Source organism: Antechinus flavipes, chromosome 3, assembly GCF_016432865.1.
Source record: "Antechinus flavipes isolate AdamAnt ecotype Samford, QLD, Australia chromosome 3, AdamAnt_v2, whole genome shotgun sequence".
NCBI lineage: Eukaryota > Metazoa > Chordata > Mammalia > Dasyuromorphia > Dasyuridae > Antechinus > Antechinus flavipes.
The window spans coordinates 525,435,504-525,455,826 of record NC_067400.1 but is presented as its reverse complement, the minus strand read 5'-3'; the positions used below and the strand labels follow the sequence as shown (position 1 = coordinate 525,455,826).

Sequence of the window (20,323 nt, the reverse complement as noted above, 5' to 3'; positions counted from 1 at the left end):
TATCTCATCTGATCCTCACAAAACAATATGAGCTAGACACAGTTGTTATAATAAATATTTTATATATGAAGAAACTAAGACAGAAAGAAGTCTGTATGAGGTAGTATTTGAACTCACATCTTTGTAATTCCCAACCCAGTCTCTATAAATCATATCTTGCATCCTTTTAGTACAATACCTGGCATGAAGTAGATATTTAATAAATGATTGTTGACTTTGATATATATGTTACATTACCTTCATTTCCAAATCTATGCCTTTCCTATCCCTTACTCAAAAATCCATTTCTTGCATCAAAAATGAAAAAAAAAGGAAAAGAATCAACATAACTGTATGCAGTATTATACAGTTATGGTCTCCCACATCTGCAAAGAGAGGAGGGAGCAGCATATTCTAATTTCTCCCTCAGTTCTAGGATTTGACATACAGAGTTTAGTTTTGTGGGTTTTTAAAATTGTTTTTTTTTCTATTTACATTAGTGACATCATTGTGTGTATTAGGTCAGCTTACTTCCTTGTCCATTAGTTCTTAGAAATCTCATTTTTTTTCCAAATTCTTTCTATTAATTATTTCTTATATTGCACCAATATTTCATTACTTTCAGGTACCATGATTTGTTTTACCTACAGTCATTTCATGGACATCGTCTTTGTTTCCACTTCTTAGTGAGGACAAAGAAGTACAACTATTTGGGATATATGAGAGAGACATTTTGCTTTCTTCCTATGGCTTCTTTGGGATTTATGTCTAGTAACTGATATATTTGGATCATAGAATATGTTCATTTTTGTCTTTAGTTTAATATAATACTGGATTGCTTTCCCTGTTCTTTGGACAAATTCCTATCCCCATCAACAAATAATGTATTATTCTACCTATTTTTCCAAGGCTCCTCCATCATTGACTATTTGTATCCTATTTCATATTTGTCAATTTGCTGGGTGTGAAATGAAATCTGCTTTTATTTGACTTGCTTTTATTTGAATTTATTTTTTTAATAATTTGAAACAAACTTTCATACAATTGTTAATAGTTTGTGATTCTTTTGAGAATCTATTTCTTCCTATTATTTTAATATATCCATTGAAGAGTAGCTTTTGGGTTAGATATTTGTTTTAGCTTTCTATATCTACTTGATATCTGATTCTAATCAGATATATCTGATGTAAATATTTTTCCCAATCATCAATTTCCCTTTTTAGCATATTTTGTTGATTTTGTTTGTAAACAAAACAAAGCAAAATTCATTTTTGTCATTTAATCAAAATTATCTGTTTCATTGTGATTATCTCTATTACCAGTTAGATTATGAAAAATCCTCTCTCCATCCTTTGGTTCTGTGAAAGAGATCTGATATGAACCTTTGCTAAAAAATTTTTATGATATAACCTTTTATATTCAGGCAGCATAATTTTCATGTGTACCATATGTCTATCTAAACCTGATTTCTTCTAAACTGCTTTCTAGCTTTCCCAGAAATTCTTCTCAAATACAGAATACTTCCCCATATAAGTTGTGTTTAGGAGTTTATTTATAGTGGTCATTGAGTTTTATTGTTTCTGATTCTTCCTTACAATTCTTAGATTTTAGTATATTTCTAGTCCAGTATGAGTCATTGAGATATAATAGGTAAAAAAGAAAAAAAAAAAAAGCTAATGCAATCTTAGTCTGAATCAAAAAGGGTTTAGCTTTCAGGATAAGGAAGTATAAAGTACTATTCTGTTTTGACCTGGTCAGACTTTATTGGAAGAATCATGTTCAATTCTGGGTAACAAAGTTTAGAAAGGATCTAACAATGTAAGGAATTTATGGCCTAATATGGAAGTCAAGACTTACACAACAAAAATCCTGATGCAGTACAGATCAAAAATGAGTAGTAGTCAGTAAGAAGAAAGACCATAGTGTAGACTGGATTGGCATTGAACTTACGAGTCAAGGAACCTGTGACCTTGAAGTAAGTGACTACCCTTTTATGCCTCAGTTTACTAATCTCTAAGGTGATTATTTAGACTAAATTATGTCCAAGTCCCTTGTCTCTATAACAATGTGTGATTTCTAAATGCTTAGAGATGACATGGAACTAAGATGATTCCAACTAAGATTTGGAAAGATGAGAAGGATAGAATAGGCTATTTCTGTCTAGGTGAACAGAAGTCTAAAAGTCCAGAGACAGGGAACATAATTACAACAATTCACATTTAACAAAGGTATTCCAAAAGTCTAAGTAAAGTTGGTTTGGATTTTTTTTTTTGGTTTGAGGTTTTGTTGTAGAGGTTTTTTTGTTTGTTTGTTTGTTTTGGAGAGAGAACACTCTTGTATATTGCTTTAAAATATTTTTTGGTTCAATCCTCATGACAAACCTCTGAGGTTGGTGGTGTTGGGTACTTTTTTTTCACCATTTTCAGATAAGGATCAGATTGGTGAATTGATTTGCCTCAAAGTAAGTTGTCATGAAGTAATTAATAGCATCAGGATTCAAGTTAGGTGTCATGATATTAAGAACAGGCCTCTTACTAGGATATGTTAGAGTCATTAAGGCTTGTGCATATTTAAGAGATGATGATTATTCTAGACTGACTTGACTGAGGGAAGGTTTTGCTAAAGAGCAATAGGAGGAAAAGTTGGTTTGGGTCAGAATATGCTTTTATCCTTGACACTATGAGAGCCCATATACAGACCCTATGCAGAATCTCTCAATGTACCAGTGCTGACTTTTTATAGACCAGTAAAGGAATACTATTAGCTTCACAACACTTTTAACAAACATGCTTCTTTTAATCTGGGAGAAATCATAACTAATGAGAATGATGACCCTACTTTATTTCCCCCCTTGGGAAACCAGTTTTTTTTTTAATATACATACCCTAACCTATACCTAAATCCCAGGTTTATAGCAAATTTCAAGAATAGGATGGGGAAGAGATTAAGTGGTAGAAAGAAGTAATGGATACAAAAAGTATTTTAAAGTTTCTACTATGTATCAAACACTGTGATAAATTATTATATAATTTGATCCTTATAGCATCCCTGGAATGTAGGTGCTATTAGTATCCCCATTTTTCAGTTGAGAATACTGAAATAGAGAGAGATTAAGTGACTTTCCCAAAGTCTGACATATACTTTACCTATTGTCCACTACTGGAGAAGGTGCCCAATAAGTCAGATTGTCTGTCACTTTGCAAGGTACTCTTCCCTGGATCCATCTTCCCCTCCATCTCTACTTTGCCTGTCTCTAGAAATGATTTATTCTAAGAGTTTGCCTCTCTCTTGATTACCTGGTAGGATCACAGATCTAGAAAAATACTTATAGCTGGTCCAGTTCAACCTTCTCAATTGGAAACTGAGTTAATTAAACCAAGACCCATTGAGGTTAAATGGCTAACCAAAAGACATGAAAATAATACTAGCAGAACCAGTATTTGAACCCAGCACATAATGCCTACTATGTTCCAGAAGCTGTGCTAAGCATAGATGACTAATAAATTTATTTAGTACATTATGGTTATAAAGCACTTAATGTACTTTACTTTACAACATTCCTAAGAGATAGGTAGATCCAGTAGTATTTTTAAAACATAATTACTACTTTATTTTTTCCACTTACATATGAAGATAGTTTTCAAAATTCATTTTTATAAGATTTTGAGCTCCAATTTTTTTTCTCCTCAAGATAGTAAGCAATTTGATATAGGTTATATATGCGCAATCATGATAAATGTATTTCTACATTAGTCATATTATGAAAGAAGAGACAGAACAAAAGAAAAAATATGAAAAAAACCCAAAGTGAAAATAGTAGACTTCCATCTGCATTCAGATTAAACAGTTTTTTCTCTGGTTGTGAATGGTATTTTTTATCATAAGTCCTTTGGATGTGTCTCTGATCATTGTACTGCTGAGAAGTAGCTCAAGTATTATTATCCCCATTTTGCAGACTGCATAACTAAAGTTAGGAGAAATTGCTCAGTATAGTTAGCATGCAGCAAGTCTGGGTCTCAAACTCCTGAGTTTTGAATCCAAGCCGTGGGTTCTTCCCATTGTGGTATTCAGTATACATATTTACTTTTAGATACCTCCTCCATGCTTAGCCCCCTAAGGGCAAAGAGGCTGAGAGACAAGACCTGGTCCTTAGAGAGCCTAGCATGAGCTGACAGTCTGGACATCTAAAGCTGTAATTCAGAAAAGCACAAGAGAAGTGAAACCTGAGAGAATGGGAAGGACAGAAAATCCTATCTGACCAATGGGAAAGCAAGTTTGTGATTCTGTGCTCAGGAAGGATTTGGGAAACAGAAAATCCGACCATCACTTCCAATCGAAGCTGTAAGAAGGAATTAGAGAAGAAAAAATGTAATTTCCGCCTCTCGTGTTTGGTCAAAATGTTGCTGTTATTGATTTCATCTCTCCCTCTGCCAGTGGATCTTGGGTCATTTTAATCTTTGACTTGTGAATCTACTTAGTGAATTATCTTGAGAAGGAGGTGTCATTGATTTTCCTTTTTTTTTTTTTTTGAGTCTACCTCTGAAGTTCTTTCCCACTATAAATCTTTGATCTAATGAGGCATCTAGGTAGTGCAGAGGATAGAGCTCCCAAGTCTCTAGTCTGGAGGATCTGAGTTCATAAGCACTCTCAAACAATCACTAGCTGTGTGAACCTAGGCTAGTCATGTAACCTGTTTGCCTCAGTTTCCTCAATTTATAGTTTTCTCAGCTACCTTGTACCAACTTCTAATAACAATAGTATCAATCTCCTAGGGCTATTTGTAAAAATTTGTGAAAATCAAATAAGTTAATATTTATGTTATTTTTATCATCTATGTCTTTAACAGTGTCAGAGACCTGTTAGGCACTTAATAAATGTATTTTCATCCTACTTAATAAATAATTAATAAATGTATTTCCTTCATAAGATGCTATCTGATCCCATGATCCACTATGATTATACCATTAAGAAGAGTAGGCTGATCTCCTTCATATTCACTGCTCTCCTGTTGGGTTTGGACTTAAGACATCATCAGGATGAGATACTCCAGGTGTGAAAACTCCCCCTACTAATAAGCCTCAGTGCCTTATCTGTAACTTAATATAGTTGCCTGAAAAACTGACAGCTTAAGTTGTTTTCCTACAGTCAATCACACAGCTAATAGGGAGTATGAATCCAACTATTCCAGACTCAAGATCTGGTCTCTGGCCTTGGTACTATGCTGTTTCTTGAGCAGACAGATGATTCCTTCAGTCATTTCTTCACCATACAGACTAGCCTTTAAACCTTTGTCATTTCTAGGAATTGTGATTATTTTCAAATAAGGAAACCTAAACCCCAAGAAACTAAGAGATACAAATTAAGCAAGTTAGAACAAATCATCTGATCTCAGGGAAAGTGATTTATCCTCACTGGGTCTCAGTTTCTCTATCTGTGAAATGGAGGGGTGGAGGAGACTCATTAGAGAGCGAAGAAAGATCTTGTCCAGCTCTAACATTCTCTGTTCTCTAAGATTCTCTCTTCTAATATTTGATGTCCTCAGGATCCTTCTCTTACTTTCGGTCTATATTGTGTGTTCTAAGATCCTTTTTACTCTTCCTGTCCATATTCCAGAGTCCCTTTCAATTTCAATAATTTGTGTTTTGTGTCACAATATTCTACATATGGAGATTTCTTTAAACTCTGACATTCTTTGTTGTCAGATTCTGTCTTTTGGTCCTATCCATATCAAAGCTATGGTTTTAACTTTCTGTTAACACAGAATGAGTTCTAGCCCATTTCTGACATTCTCTGTTCTCAGGGCCTTTTTAGATATTTTAGTCTGTTCTAATTCCTTATGGTTTTTACAATCCATATTGTAAGAACTGTTTCTGACTCTAGCATTTTATATATTATCAGAACATTCTCTATATAGGAAAGTTCCTTGCATTTCTATCATATATGTTTTTAGTTCCCAATCACCTCTTTCATTCCAGGCCCTTCCAACTTTGAACCTCTATACCTTTTTGTCATTCAGTTGCATATTATCCCCATGAATCAGTACACAGAGGTATATATGTTACTGTTTATCTTGGAATTTATATTTAGAAGGTTATTTTGTTCATCTGCTAAAGTTGCCAGCTTTATACACCCTAGAAAAGTCTCTGTTTACCTCAATGTGCCATGTACACGATATGAGTTTATTAATAAAACCAGGCAGCTTCCCAACAACAAAATGTTGCTTTGCCCATTTTTCTAGGCAGGTGTTTCCTTTCTGGGAGACTGGGTTGCCATAGGGAACATACCCACTATGCACTGCAGCAGTCAGATTTCCCTAAGATTGGGGTTGGGGGAGGAACGTGCCCAATGCTTAATTATTTTTTAAGCAGAATGTCACCAATAATGAGCCCATGTCCTGCCACTTAAATAAAAGAACATAAGCACATTAGTCTATTTAATTATTCTCATTTAAGAGCAGTGTAGCGTTCTTGCTGTACAAACTTGCTTCTTCACTAAAACAACTACGGAGTGTTAAATTTCCCCTGATCTGATAATTTATGCCCAAGTCAAATGTTATTCAGGAGGAGGTTTCATGTTACCTGGATTTGAGTTTCTAGGAGCATGGAGTCTGACTCCCCTAGGATCACCTGATCAATGAATCATTAGAATGGAGCAAGGGCATCAATGGGCTGGCATTTACCCCTGCCATGGTGTTGGAGAAGCTTCAGAATAAATGCCCTCATCACCCTGCTGACTCATTCACGTTCAGGCGCATCACACCCACCTCTCTGCTAAAGTTTGAGGGAGCTAGAGCTTTGAGGTAACCTGGATATGCAGCCAGAAGTTAGAAGGGACTAATCTACTCTAGCCTTATCCTTCCCTAGGAAAACCATTTCCCTTCTACAATTCCACAGAAACCTCTTACTTTCCAAAACTCAGACATGTGGCGCCATAAAACTACTCCAACTTTCTGTTTTGTTCCCTCTCCCTCTGTCCTCCTTTCACCAGCGACAGCCTGACCCAGTTCTCAGAGTCAAGAAGGAAACCATAGTTTCTTTTGAACTGGAAATTCTAAATTACTCCCTTCCAATCTGCCCCCACTTCAACTTGGTTCCAATCCTGAATTTCTTTTTTGTTCTTTGGCAAGTCAAAGATGATATTTTGCCTAAGAGAACTCGCAATGGAGCCCTGTAGGGAATTTGGAACACATGGAAATCTTGACCTTGCCCCTGAATTTCCCACCTTAATTCAGTGAAAGAGAGGAAACTAATTTCTGGGATATTATAACCATCATCATCTTGACATTAATTGTAGGTTTTAGATTTGTAAGCAGCATTACACTCAGTACAATGTAAGTTTCTTAAAGGCAGGAATTTTCTCATTTTTTTGTCATTTTATCCCTAGTGCCTAGAACTGTGTCTTATATATAGCAGATTTTAACAAATGTTTACTTATTAATGATAGCTCCTTTTGACTAAACCTTTCATCAGGTGATAGCTAAGACAACTGAGACTCAGAAATGTTGTGATTTGTCCACAAAATTCAAACCTAGTTCTCCTGACTATAGGTCCGTATTCTTCCTAAAATCCAAATCTGACTATGATATCCCCTCCCAATAAACTGATGATTTCCTACTGCATCTAGAATCAAACATGAATTCCTGTTTTCCAGCCTTTCACAACCTATTCTTCTCTCCATTCAAATCCTCATATACTGGAGACCCTGCTACCAGCAACACTGACCTCTTTGCTATTCCTCACACATCCATTCCATTTCCTGGTTCCAGGCCTTTTTATTAGCTATCCCCTTTGGCTAAAATATTCTCTCTCCTCACTTTCACATCCTGGTTTTTCCCTGGCTTCCTTTAGCCTCGGTTCATATCCTACCTTAAGCAAGGGAGCTTTCCCAATATTTCCCAGCATCCCACCTACAGCCTACAGGGCCTTCCTTGAGATTATCTTCCTTTTTGCCCTGTATCTTATGGTATGTGTACATGGCCATTTACACATCTTTCTCATTAGACTATAAGTTCCTTGAGGGGAAAGATCATGTTTTTGCCTTTGTATCTCCTGGCATTTACTACAGTTCCTGGTCCATAGTAGGTACTCATTAAATTCTTGTTGTCTCTTTGTTTTTTTGTTTTTTTTTGTTTTTTTTTTTGTTTTTTTTTTTACTAAATCAGACTGTTAAAGCTTCTGTGGACACTTCCAACTTCAGAAATCTATCATTATTCCAAGGGTATAATACCTAGAATTAGGCTTAATTTGTAGATAATAATAACAGTAATAACAAGTGGACATGTATGTATCCTGTGATGGTTTGCAAGCATTTTCCACACTCAGTACATACTTTTCAACAGCCCTATAAGATTGTATTGAGTACCACAGTGTTGAAGAGAGAGCACTAGACTTGTATCTTACTTCAAATCCTTGCTTTACTTATAAGCTACGATCATAGGGAAGTCACATGACCTCCTGAGGTTCCAGTTTCCTCATCTCTGAAATGGGATAATAATAACTACATCACCAACCCTGCAGGGTTGTTTTGAGGAAAGTGTTTAATAAACCTTAAAGCATTCCCGTCACTTGTGTTAGGTTATTTTATCCTCTTTTTCACAGGTGAGGAAGCTAAGACCCAGAGAGGAATTATTAAATGATCTTTCTAAAGTCATGTAGAAAATAAATGGCAGACCTGAGGCTGACACTGAAGTCTTCTGACCCTCCAATCAAGGGTTTTTCTCCTGTACCATCATTAACTACTATGAAGGAGGCTTTGTAAAGGAGCTGTCAGGAAGGTCCATTACTGATTCAGGTCAAGAGGCTTACTTGTCATGGAATCTGCTTTGCAGGGGCCCAAGGACAGAGAAGTTCTCAGAAGAGAGTGCCTGGCACTGCTTCATGAGCTTGCAAGCCAGCCCCTGTCTGACTGGATCCTAAGGAAACAAACCTGGCTCATGTACTTGCTCTCGAGTCAGGAGAGGAACCTCTTCAAATGCAGGCTGGGATATGGCAAAAAGGCATAGCCTACTTTGTAAATGAACACATTGGCCGCCAGTGTACTGTGGGGTGTCTGGCAGGCCATGAATGGCAGCCTCTTGAATGGAGTCGGTGTCATTCTCTTGAGCCTGGCTGTTTAGCTTGGAAAGAGTTTTTTGTGTGTGACACACAGAGAGAGACAGAGATAGAGAGACACAGAGAGACAGAGACAGAGAGAGGAGGGGAGAGAGGGGGAAAGGAAGAGAGGGAAGGGAAAGGGAGGGAAGGAAGAAAGGAGAACAAAAGGAGAGGAGAGTAGAAGAGAAGGAAGGTAATGGGATTAGAAGAGAGAAAGAAAAGTAGAGGAAGAGAGAGGAGAGGAGAAGAGAAGAAAAGAAAGGAGAAAAAAGACGGGTAGGGAAGGAGAGGAGGGGGAGGAGAAGAGAGACGAAGGCAGGGAGGGAGAGAGGATGGAAAGATAGTGGAGAGATGTTGATGTCAACTGAGGAAGAAAAGTGTTTTTTATGAGAAGCTGCTGGAATGTGGTAGAAAGAACACTAATTGAACTTTATTTTAATCCTAGTGTCTCTTAAACACCCCCCATTTCTCCTGCATGCATTTTATTTGTATATAGTTGCTTACTCGTTGTCTCTCCCATCATATTCTTAAGTATAATGTTTTTAAAAAATCTTTCTTGGTATTCTTAATACATAGCTCAGTGCCTGGCACATTTTCCCCCCAGTACCCAGCTCTTTCTTTAATGATGAAACTCAATGGGCTGGCTTTAGGCAACGGACACCTCTCCATTATTAGACTCTTCTCTGAAACCTTTCTAGCTTGGAAGGTCCTGGTAGAGACTTTGAAAATTTTGGCCTGTGCCAAAGCATGGTGATAAGTCAGAGCTGGACTTTAGGGGAGATTGGTACTATAGGAAAAAGGAGAAATCCCATCCCTGAGGTAATAATTGCTCTCTTTTATGTAATGTTGTACAGCTGATAAAGCACTTTTTTGGCAAGAGCCTGCAAAGTAGTGAATGTTATTATTCTAATTTTGCAGGTTAAAAAAAGTTTGCCTATGGGTCTCTCCTCAGTGAGACATGGAATTAGGTAATAAACCCAAGCCTTCTGAGCCCGACGCAGTGATCTTCCTGTATCCTCTCTTGATATCTATAGGATTCACGACACAGGAATGACCATATCAGTCAGTGAGTTCCAGCTCTTTATGGGAGGTTCCATGTTGTTAAACAAACAATAAAAAACACAGTTACCTCTGTCATGAAACACAGAGATAGACTTCTAGCCATGAAATAAACTTAATGTAGAGTGTCCTGTGGTTACTCACCTGCTGGTAGAAGAAACTTTAACAAAGGATTCAGAGATTAAGATCACCTGAGTTGACAGAGACCTAGTTAACTGATGGGGATTTCACCTTCAACCCATTTTTAAATGATTAAATTTACAGAATTCAACCTAAAGCTACCGTCTTATGGTTGGAACTCTGGTTTCTTGGATCCCTACTGTTTATTGGATGCTATAATCTCAAATGGAAGAATATAAAATCTTAGACCATAAGTTTTTTTTGTTTGTTTGTTTGTTTTAGGCAATCTGGTTAAGTGACTTGCCCAGGGTCATATACCCAGTGAGTATTTGAGCCTGAATTTGAACTCCTGACTTCAGGGTGGCTGTTCTATACACTGTACCGCTTAGCTTCCCTGATCATACCATTTTCAAAGTATAGACAGACACTACAACCTAGAATGTTAAGTCTGGAGGGGTCATTTAATTACCTCATTTTACAGAGAATGGGACTGAGGTCCACAGTCTATAGAAGGAACATAATTTGTCCTAAGTCACATGACTAGTTTGTTATTATAGAGACAGAATCAAATGCCCAGTCCTTTCCTCTTTGTTTTATACCACACATATACACACATAGAGAAAAGCAATGGTTAGAGAGTTAGAACAATCACCTTGAAATCAGAAGAGTGAAGTTAAGACAGATATATACTGTTGAGTTGACTGGACAAATCACCAACGTCTTGGGGCCCTAAGCAACTTCAAGACTAAGTAAGACTTGTTAATCCATATGAATAGGGGGTGTTTCTTTTTAAGGTATCCCCTTATCTCACAAAGCCAAAAATCTAGATTCTATTATGTATTTATATGTCTTTATCTATTTTTCTATCAATCTCTCTATTTGTCCATGAATCTGTCTGTCCATCCATGCATCCATCTATATATCTTTCCATTCAGCCATTCATGGATACTTTGTCCATGGAATATAAAGAAGGAAAATAAAGTGAGCATCTGCTGGGGACCTTCATAGGCAGCAGGAGCCCAGCCTGGGGGGAAAAATTCAGAACCAATTCTGATGATGCTAGAAACTACTGAATGCTGGTCCCTTGAGAAAAATGTTATCTGCTCAGACATCTGGCAGGAGAGTGCAGGAGACTTAACATGCATTAAAAGGAAGATCTCCAATTCCACATTCATTCATTCTACAAATATTTATGAAATGCCTTCTGTGTCCAGAGCACTGTTCTAGGTCCTATGAAGGGTAGCAAGATTAGATGAAGGCTCAGGTTCAGGTCCTGCCCTCAAAGAGCTTAGTCTAAAAGTTTAAAATATCATATTACCAAAGAAAGATGGCATATGCCAATTATTAGGTGGGGGGGAGGAGAAGGGAACTGAGTAAAGCCTCCCTTCTCCTATAAGATAGGGGGGTAGGATTCAGCTCCAGAGCCAGATGAATATAAACCAGGGCCAGGTTGGTTTAGCAGCCAATATTTCTCATGAATGCAAAAATCCAAAGACCTTAAATGGAAGGGACAATACCAACAGCCAAAACAGATATTTCAAGAGTCTTATAGGATCTGGGATACAGTCACTGAGGGTATTAACAAAATAGCTATTTTTCTGGTGAAATCTTCCTTGCAGACATGATTCTTTTTTTAATCTTAGAAGGACATATTTACAACCACTGCCCAGGTCATAGTGAGCAAACTGATGAAGCTAACTAATCTGTTATCCCAAGAAGCAAAAGGGACATAGACTCATAAAATATCATCTCCTGGAGTGCAAGAACCATTCCCCCCTTCCCCCCCATTATATCCCTAGAACCCAACCCAGAGTCTTACACATTATTTTTCCTTTGTTTATAAAAGCTCATGAAATGAATGAATAAATAGGGTTTAAGGTCTGCCATTTTCTACCCCAGACCTTATGCTTTACTTTCTGGTCCTCCATTATATCATTGGTAAAATGAAAGAGTCATAGGCGATTTGAAGTGTTTTCCATCTCTAAAACCTGTGTTAGATTTCCCCCTGATTGGAAAGAGATTTAGTAAAACAAAACAAAATGAAATGAAAAAAAAAAGATTTTATGGAGTTAATAAAGGCAGGAGTATCTTGGCAGAAACACTAAGTCAATAGTTAACTTATAATTATTAAAACACTGACTATTTGATTTGTTTAATGTGTCTTCAGTAAGGAGGGGATTTGGACTTTACTCCTCCAGCATTAGCTGTTCCCATCTTTATTCTCATTGTTGCATTTAGAGTGGAGAAGAAAAGGTCTGTATAGGGACAGAGGCAGAAGCATGATAGCATAAGTGTTGACCATGGTAGTTGAGAGATCATTCCCATCACTAATAGGCTACCATTCCTAATATGTAGGCAAGTAGCTCTTAGCTGCCATATGACTCAAGGAAAAGTGTGTTTTTCTCTTTAATTCTCAGCTTTTTTTATTTTTGGAAAAGGGTGTGAAAACGCAAGGTTGATCTTAAAAAATATTTTATAAATTGTAAAGCATCATGGGTGTACTTTTAAAATTTTTTATTGAATTATTTTACTTTCTACACTCCAGGTATTTCCCAGTATATCCTTCTCTACATTCATAGAATTCTCCCTTGTTACAAAGAAAAACAATTAAACAAAAGCAACTTATAATTGATAGGCCTTGCAGTATTCTGCATCAGTTTGTACAATTCTTCCTATCTTTTCTGACTTCCTCATATCTAATCTATCCATTCTTTCCTCTGATTCAATGCATTGGTTCTTCTGTCAACATTTAATAATTTACTTGCCGCCTTTCTAGCTAACCCCTTTCTTTACCTTCAGAACCTGACTTGAGATTTCTCCTAAAGAGGGTTTTTTAAAATAAAATTCAATAAATATGTATTAAGTGCCTACTATGAATAGTGTGCCAAGATAGATGTCAGGTGGGTAAATAAAGACATAGTATTTGACCTCATTGAGCTCACAACTTGGAAAAGGGAGAAGAGGAAGAGAATGTGAAACATACTCAAATATTCTAATACAAACAAACAAACAAACAAACAACAACAACAACAAAAAAAAAAAAAACAACCACAACATGATAACTATGTAAGTTAGAATCATAAAATGAAAGGGTTAAAGTAAATCTGAGGTAACTGCCACCTCAAAATCCTGTGATCCTGTGAGTGAATGAATGAATGAATGAACTTATAAAAATACTATACACCCTGTGATTTTAACAAAAATCTAGGTCCCTGAGCAAACTTGTTAAAACAGATGGTTGATAACAGATAAAATACCTTGCCAACCAACTAAACCAATTCATTTACTTCATACAGAGCCACCCTGCATTGTCAGAGGGAGGGAGGAGAAAAGGAGGAAATCAGTGGGGCCTTACCATTTTAGAGTGGTAAATGGCCAGGTTTAGGGTATACACAGGAGCCTTTAAACAGATAGAAAACATAATTTATTTCTGTAGGATTTTCAGCTAGTTTGTAATATCATTATTAAAAACTTCATAGCAATTAATTGGAAACCAAATGACAGAAAATGGAAGCTTGCTATAATTAGAACAAAATTATAGGAAAGTATCTTTTAGTGCCTGATATGAGTTTTCTCCCCACTGCCTTTCTCCTCTTCTCCCCCCCCCACATTGGTTGAATTGATAAAAGTGCTTTAATATTTATAGGTAGAAATTTCATGGCTAAATAAGAAGCTATATCTTTTTTAAAATGCAGCCATGAATTTTAGTACTGGTAATTTGGTATGAGTCAAACAGTGTGTCAATAAGTATTTACTAAGTGCTTATTATATGCTAGGCACTGTGCTAAGTTCTTGGAATATTAAAAAGTCAAAAACAGTTCCTGACTTTAAAAAACTTACTTTCTAAAAGTCAAAAACACTTCCTGACCTCAAAGACCTTACATTTTTAATGAAGAAGATGAACATTAAAAGGACTGAGCACATATAAGATATATAGAGAGTATCTTAAAAATACTGAGGGGGTAACATACTAAGGACTTGGAGCAAAATTTTTCTGAAGAAGGTGGGCAGTGGAACTGAGTCTTGAGGGAAGCCAGGGAAACCAAGAGGCAGAAATGAGAAAAAAGAACATTCGGGTATGATTGTGCGGCTAGAGAAAGGTGCAGAATTGGATGATAGAATATGGCATATGAAGTACAGCAAATGGTCCAATAGGGCAAGATGGTAAATTGCATGGAGGACAATGAATTATAAGAAGAATGAAAAAAATAGAAAGGGGGCAGGTTGTAAAGAGACTGACCTCTCAGAAAACCTTACTGTATCATTCTATAGGTTAATAGGGAATTCCTGAACCTGAATATTTGGACATAGTTATGCTTTCTAGTAATGTCAAACTTAAATAGAAATCGACCCCTAGGGGTACATATTAACTTAGAAAACCATGAATTAAAATTAACTGTATTGTATTGTATTTTTATTTATTTTGTTAAAACATTTCACAATTAAATTTTAATCTGGCATTCAGGCTGGTATGGGGTAGTTGATAGTTCTATTTTAGACAAATCACATTGTCATCTAAGAGATGAACAAAGAAGCCATGAATACTGCCATGCACGTAGGCTCCATTACGAAAGACATGCTATTCAGATAGAGGGTTCCACTCTTTTCCCTTATCAAAGTACATCTGTTATATTGTGTTAAATGCTGAATTCTGGGTGCCATATTTTAGGAAGGATGCTGATTAACTAGAGCATGTATAGCAGAAGTTAATCAACATGGTAAAGGAGGTGGGGTGGGAAAATGAAGACTATACTATATGATGATTAAAATAATTGGAGGTCTTTAGAAAATAAAATTTTGAATGGGCATGTTACTATATTCAAAAATCAGAAGGCTTATTTTGTGGAAAAGGGATTAGGTTTGTTCTGTTTAACCTTAGAGAGCAGGACCAGAACCATTTCATGGCATTTGCCAAGAATCAGATTTAGGCCAGAAATAAAGAGGGGGAAAAAACTTTCTAATAATTAGAGTTCTTCAAAAGATGAATGATCAATAAACCCCCTCATTGAAGCTAAATGATCATTTATCAGAGACAATTGAAGGGAAGATTTCTGTTCAAATGAAGTGAAATTATATGATTTGAAGGGATAAAGACCAAAATTCATTAATTATATTGTTTCTTTTTATGTCCTTGAATGTTATAGACAATATGCGACTTGAGGGCAATTATAATACCCAATATCAACTTTGTGTCTACCCTATCACTAGGTAAAATACTTTGTTCATCCACTGTTTTTTTGTTATTTCCTTGTTGTACTTCATTTTGAAAATCCCAAACACTAAGTATGGTTACTTTTCTTTTCTTAGATGGCAAAACTGAACATTGGATTGGAGAAGTGATCCATTCAACAAATAGTAAGTCCATTTATCTCTCAGACTAAGTGATCCAATATTTTGTATTTGAGAATTTTTCTAGGTGCTGCTTTTAGGCTTATAAAATATACTGCTTGTACTTTTTTTTTTAACCTCTTAAGGAGTTTTAAACTTTACAAAGCACTTTCCTCACAATTGTACTATTTAAGTACTACTCTCTATTTTTTTAGATAAAAAACTAGGGTTCAGAGGGGGAGTAATTTGCCGAGAGTCACATAGTGAGTCACTAGCAGCACAGGGAAAGGAACCCCAATCTCCTGATTGATCATCCAGTATGGTTCTTATTACATCATGGGATTTAGTATGAAGTCATTGTTTAATATCATTTGAAAGACAATCATATAGAAAAGGGTTTGAATTTTTTCTCCTTGGCCCCAGAGATCAGAACTAGAAGCAACCAGAATTAATAAAACACATATTTTATGTAGATATAATAAAATTTTACAAAGCATTGTCTCAGTAAGTAGTGAATTATCCACCTGCTAAAAATGCCATAGAGTGAATTCCTATGCAGCTATGGATTGAACAAGATGATCTAAAGTCTCCATCAGTTCTGTGTGTAAATATAAACTCAAGCTATCTGGCTCAAAACCCAATGCTTATGAGTAGCTACTCATAAGTTTAAAGAAGAATATTAAAAGTCATCTGATCCAGTCCCCTTACTTTACAGAAGAGATAGGAAGAAGTAGGGTGAAATGTATTCCCCAGAATCACACAGCTAGTAAGACTGTAAAGTAGGATTATTAAGTTGGCTTCCCTGACTCCAAGTCAAGCACTCTATTATATCCTGTACTTCTTGTTCCATTACTCAGAAGACCCCAAGTATTCATTAATTGTTATCTGTGTGTGTGTGTGTGTGTGTGTGTATAATATATACATATGTACATCTATAAAATACCATCACATATTAGATAATATTATGTATTAATGATTATATAATATGTTTTATAGATTGATAATTAGATTACATATTGGTATATATTAGATATTATACATTAATAATTATGCAATGTATTCTTTACATATTAATAATCATGTAATATATTATGTAATATATTAATGATGGCATGATGTATTCTTAAGCTATTAACAATTACATAATATATATTAGATTTTATTGTATTAATAATCTTATATAAACATATGCATTAATGATATATATGTTATATAATAGTTGATATTATATTTTAATAATTATATATGTAACTTTTATATTGTGTTACCTACTCTATGTATAGTATGTGATATTTGTATTTGTGTATATACATATGTATGAGTGTGTATATATACATATATATGTGTGTATGTGTGTGTGTGTATATATATACAGAGAGAGAGAGAGAAAGAGAGATTGATTAGGGTGTATAATGTAGTATACTATTGTATAGTGATATATACTGGGTTAATTAAGATATGGATGGTTCATAGACTGAATATATAAAAATGAGGTTTCTTGATGGGGAGATAAATTACATATGAATTCACTGGAAAAATGATATACAAAGGCAGCTATATGATGCAGTAGATAGAACACTAGTCCTGGAATCAGGAGGGCCTGAGTTCAAATCTAGCCTCAGACAGTTAACACTTCATAGCTGTATAACCCTGAGCAAGTCACTTAATCCCAATTGCTTCAAAAAGGGAAAAAAAAAAAGTGTGTGTGTGGGGGAATCAATGTGAAAAAGTGACTATACAAAATTACCATATTTAAAATAAATTCACTTTAAACAATATACATTTTAAATCATCTAATCAAATCTTCTCACTTTTAGAGATAAAGTCCCCAAGGTGACCCATGAGAATATCAGAATCAGAAATTAAACCCAGATCTTTTGACGTTAAATACAATGCATTTTATTTGTTTCTTAGAATTCTTTTTATTTTTTAAAATTTCTTTTTTACACTTTCAAGTCAAATGAATTTCTTTTGTTTCTTTTTTTTATTATCTCTGGTCTCTTTATTTTCATTAACTTCTTTTTTGTCCATTGTGTGCTAAGAATACATATATCTATCTATCTAACTATCTATCTATCTATCATATAGACCTGAGGGGGAAGTATGGCCTGCACTCAGCACAATGTTTGTGTATCCATGCACAAACATACATATACTCATTCCTGTGAGATCCTTCATATATAAGAGGGGGAAATGGTATTTAAGGGTCTAATTCTCCAACTGGATCCAAAAGAGCTTTTAATAAACATCATGGAACTAGGCAAGTGCAATGGGAGGCCAGCCACCCTTTCATCCTGGCTTGTATTCCAGGAGTTCTTCCTTGCCCTTCTCATTGTTAGTTGATGAAAGCTGCCACTATTCATTCTCATCTTGAAAAGCTTTTCTCTGCCAGCCTCCCCCTGTCCCTTTCTTTATTCCTTTCAATAATTCTCCCGGCCTTGATCTGATCTCTTGCCTTGGCCTCGAACCCTTTCAAGAGTCACAAACTCTAGTTTCAGGTGGTCCCCAAACCAGCTGATCCTGTTTCTTGCATTATCCCAGCAGGTAACATGAGCAAGGATCTTTGTTTGGATGGAATTCCGAGGAAACTAATACTTGGCTGGTTGCTTTCTGTAAGGGTCAGTGAGAGCTCCAAGAGTCCGGATGGAGACCGATTGTGCGTGTGTGTGTTTCTTAAGTTCTCAACATTTAGGATCAACTCTCCAAAATGTTTGACACTGAAGAAGGCATACCTCTGGTGAAAGCTAATTCTTACAAGTGGAATGCTATTTGGGGTTCCTGAGGAGGTTAGGTTCCCAGGGCTATTATCTTTTGGAGAGGGAAGACAAGATTGTTCTTATGAGTGAATTAAGCAACAAAGTTATCAGCCACATTACAAGAATATACATGTAAACAAGTATCAGCTAATGCTGATGTTAGGTAGCTAGATAGGATGGTGGATGGAATCCTAGACTTGGAATCAGGGACATCTCAACCACTTATTTGCCATGTGACCTTGGATAGGAAAATGAACCTGTCAACCTCAGTTTCCTCTTTCTCTCCCAGTTTGCTGCTCTGTAGAATTCTTCAATGGTAGTTAAGGCAGGTGTAGGGGGTAGAATAGATGATCTCTTAGGTACTTTCAAACTCTAAGGATTCTAGGTTTCTATTATCCCCATTTCACATATGGGAAAATCAATACAGAAAGAGCATGGGGTAGCTTGAATATTGACAGTTCGCACTCACCTAGTTCCTGTCTCCAGGACCCTAATGGGGATTTTTATTCCTTTCTATCCCATGTAGCTGCATAGCACTTTTGAAAGCTCTATGTTTTCTTGAGTCTATGCAACTCACACTACTGAAGACTGTACAGTTGCTGTGGCATAAAAATTTCATCTCCTAGTGGCCAACTCTTTCCTAATGAGCCCTTTTGTGCTGAAACAATACAATCCTTAAAAGAGATGCATACAGTGGCTTGATCTGTGAGTTCCAGCTTGGTAGAATGCTTCAAACTAACTGACACAGTTCCCGAAATCCAAGATCAGCTCCACAGAACAATGGGGTGTGTGATAGGGATGAAGGGGAGGATTTAGTAAAGGTTTTGTGTCCAGTAGGTGCTTAATTAATGGAGGAAGGAAAGGAAAGGAGAGGAGAGGAACGAAGGAGAAAGGATGGAAGAAGAGTATATCAATTAGTGATGAGGAAATTAAGAAATATAGATGGCCTCAATTTTGTGCCAATAAAATTAATTTGAAAAGCAATACATGTGAAAGATTGACTTTACCACTGTAGAAGCGTTCTTTATTCTGATGGCTAACTCAAAGAACACAATTCATTTCCCTTTATAATATGAAAAATTATTCAGGAAATGCAGTGATCATTTTTTTAATCAGTTCCTTTACAGTAAGCTAGAAGAACCTTAAGCTAGATTTCATCATAATAATGTTGTTCAGTTATTTTAGTCATGTCTAACACTTCATGACCTCATTTGGGGTTTTCTTTGCAAAAAATATTTGAATGGTTTGTCATTTCCTTCTCCAGCTCATTTTATAGATGAGAAAACTGAGGAAAACAGGGTGAAATGACTTGCCCACACCTGAATATCAGAGCCACGTGGCTAAGTGTGCGAGGCTAGATTTGAATTCAGGTATTTCTGACTCCAGTCCCAGTACTCTATACACTGCCCCATCTAACTGCCCCATCATAATAATAGCTAGTGTTTAAACAGCCCTTTAAGGTTAACAAAAACCTTTCCCTATGCTATCTTATTTAATCCTCACAGCAACCCAGGGAGATAGGTATTACTACAATAACCATTTTATAGATGCAGAAACTGAGGGAGAAATAAATTAAGCAACTTGCCCAGGTTTATATAGTTAATAACTATCTGGAGTAAGATTCAAACTAGGTTCATTCTTGCTCCAGGTTCCATATCAATCTTTACTTGTAGGAGAACTGCCTGCCTGACTCAAGTAAGAATGCAGCAGTGTAAAGTCTTGGATGACAGTGAAGAAATTAATTTGTGATTGTCTTCCTTTAAGACCTCATTGACCAATTACTTGTTTCATCATTTTGAGTTTAATCTTATGCAAGACAATGAAACAACACGTGATTTTCATCATGGTATAATAATTGACCCCTTGTGAGTTCAACCCACAGGCAGCAAATTCTTTTGTTTAATAAGAAAGGTTGTTGAACAGAAAGCTCAATTTTTCTCCCTTTTCTTCTATCTGCGCATGTGTATGTGTGTGAGCACACACATGCAT

General features: G+C 36.1%; 1 protein-coding gene across 1 annotated transcript in view; it reads left to right on the top strand.

Moving 5' to 3' along the window:
• Nucleotides 1-20,323, top strand: part of TENM4 (teneurin transmembrane protein 4) — a 1,176,249-nt gene that overhangs the window by 181,734 nt on the left and 974,192 nt on the right. Inside the window, exon 2 of the mRNA XM_051987214.1 lies at nucleotides 15,558-15,605. The gene's annotated coding sequence lies outside the window, so the exon portion shown is untranslated. The remainder of the gene's footprint in view (nucleotides 1-15,557; nucleotides 15,606-20,323) is intronic.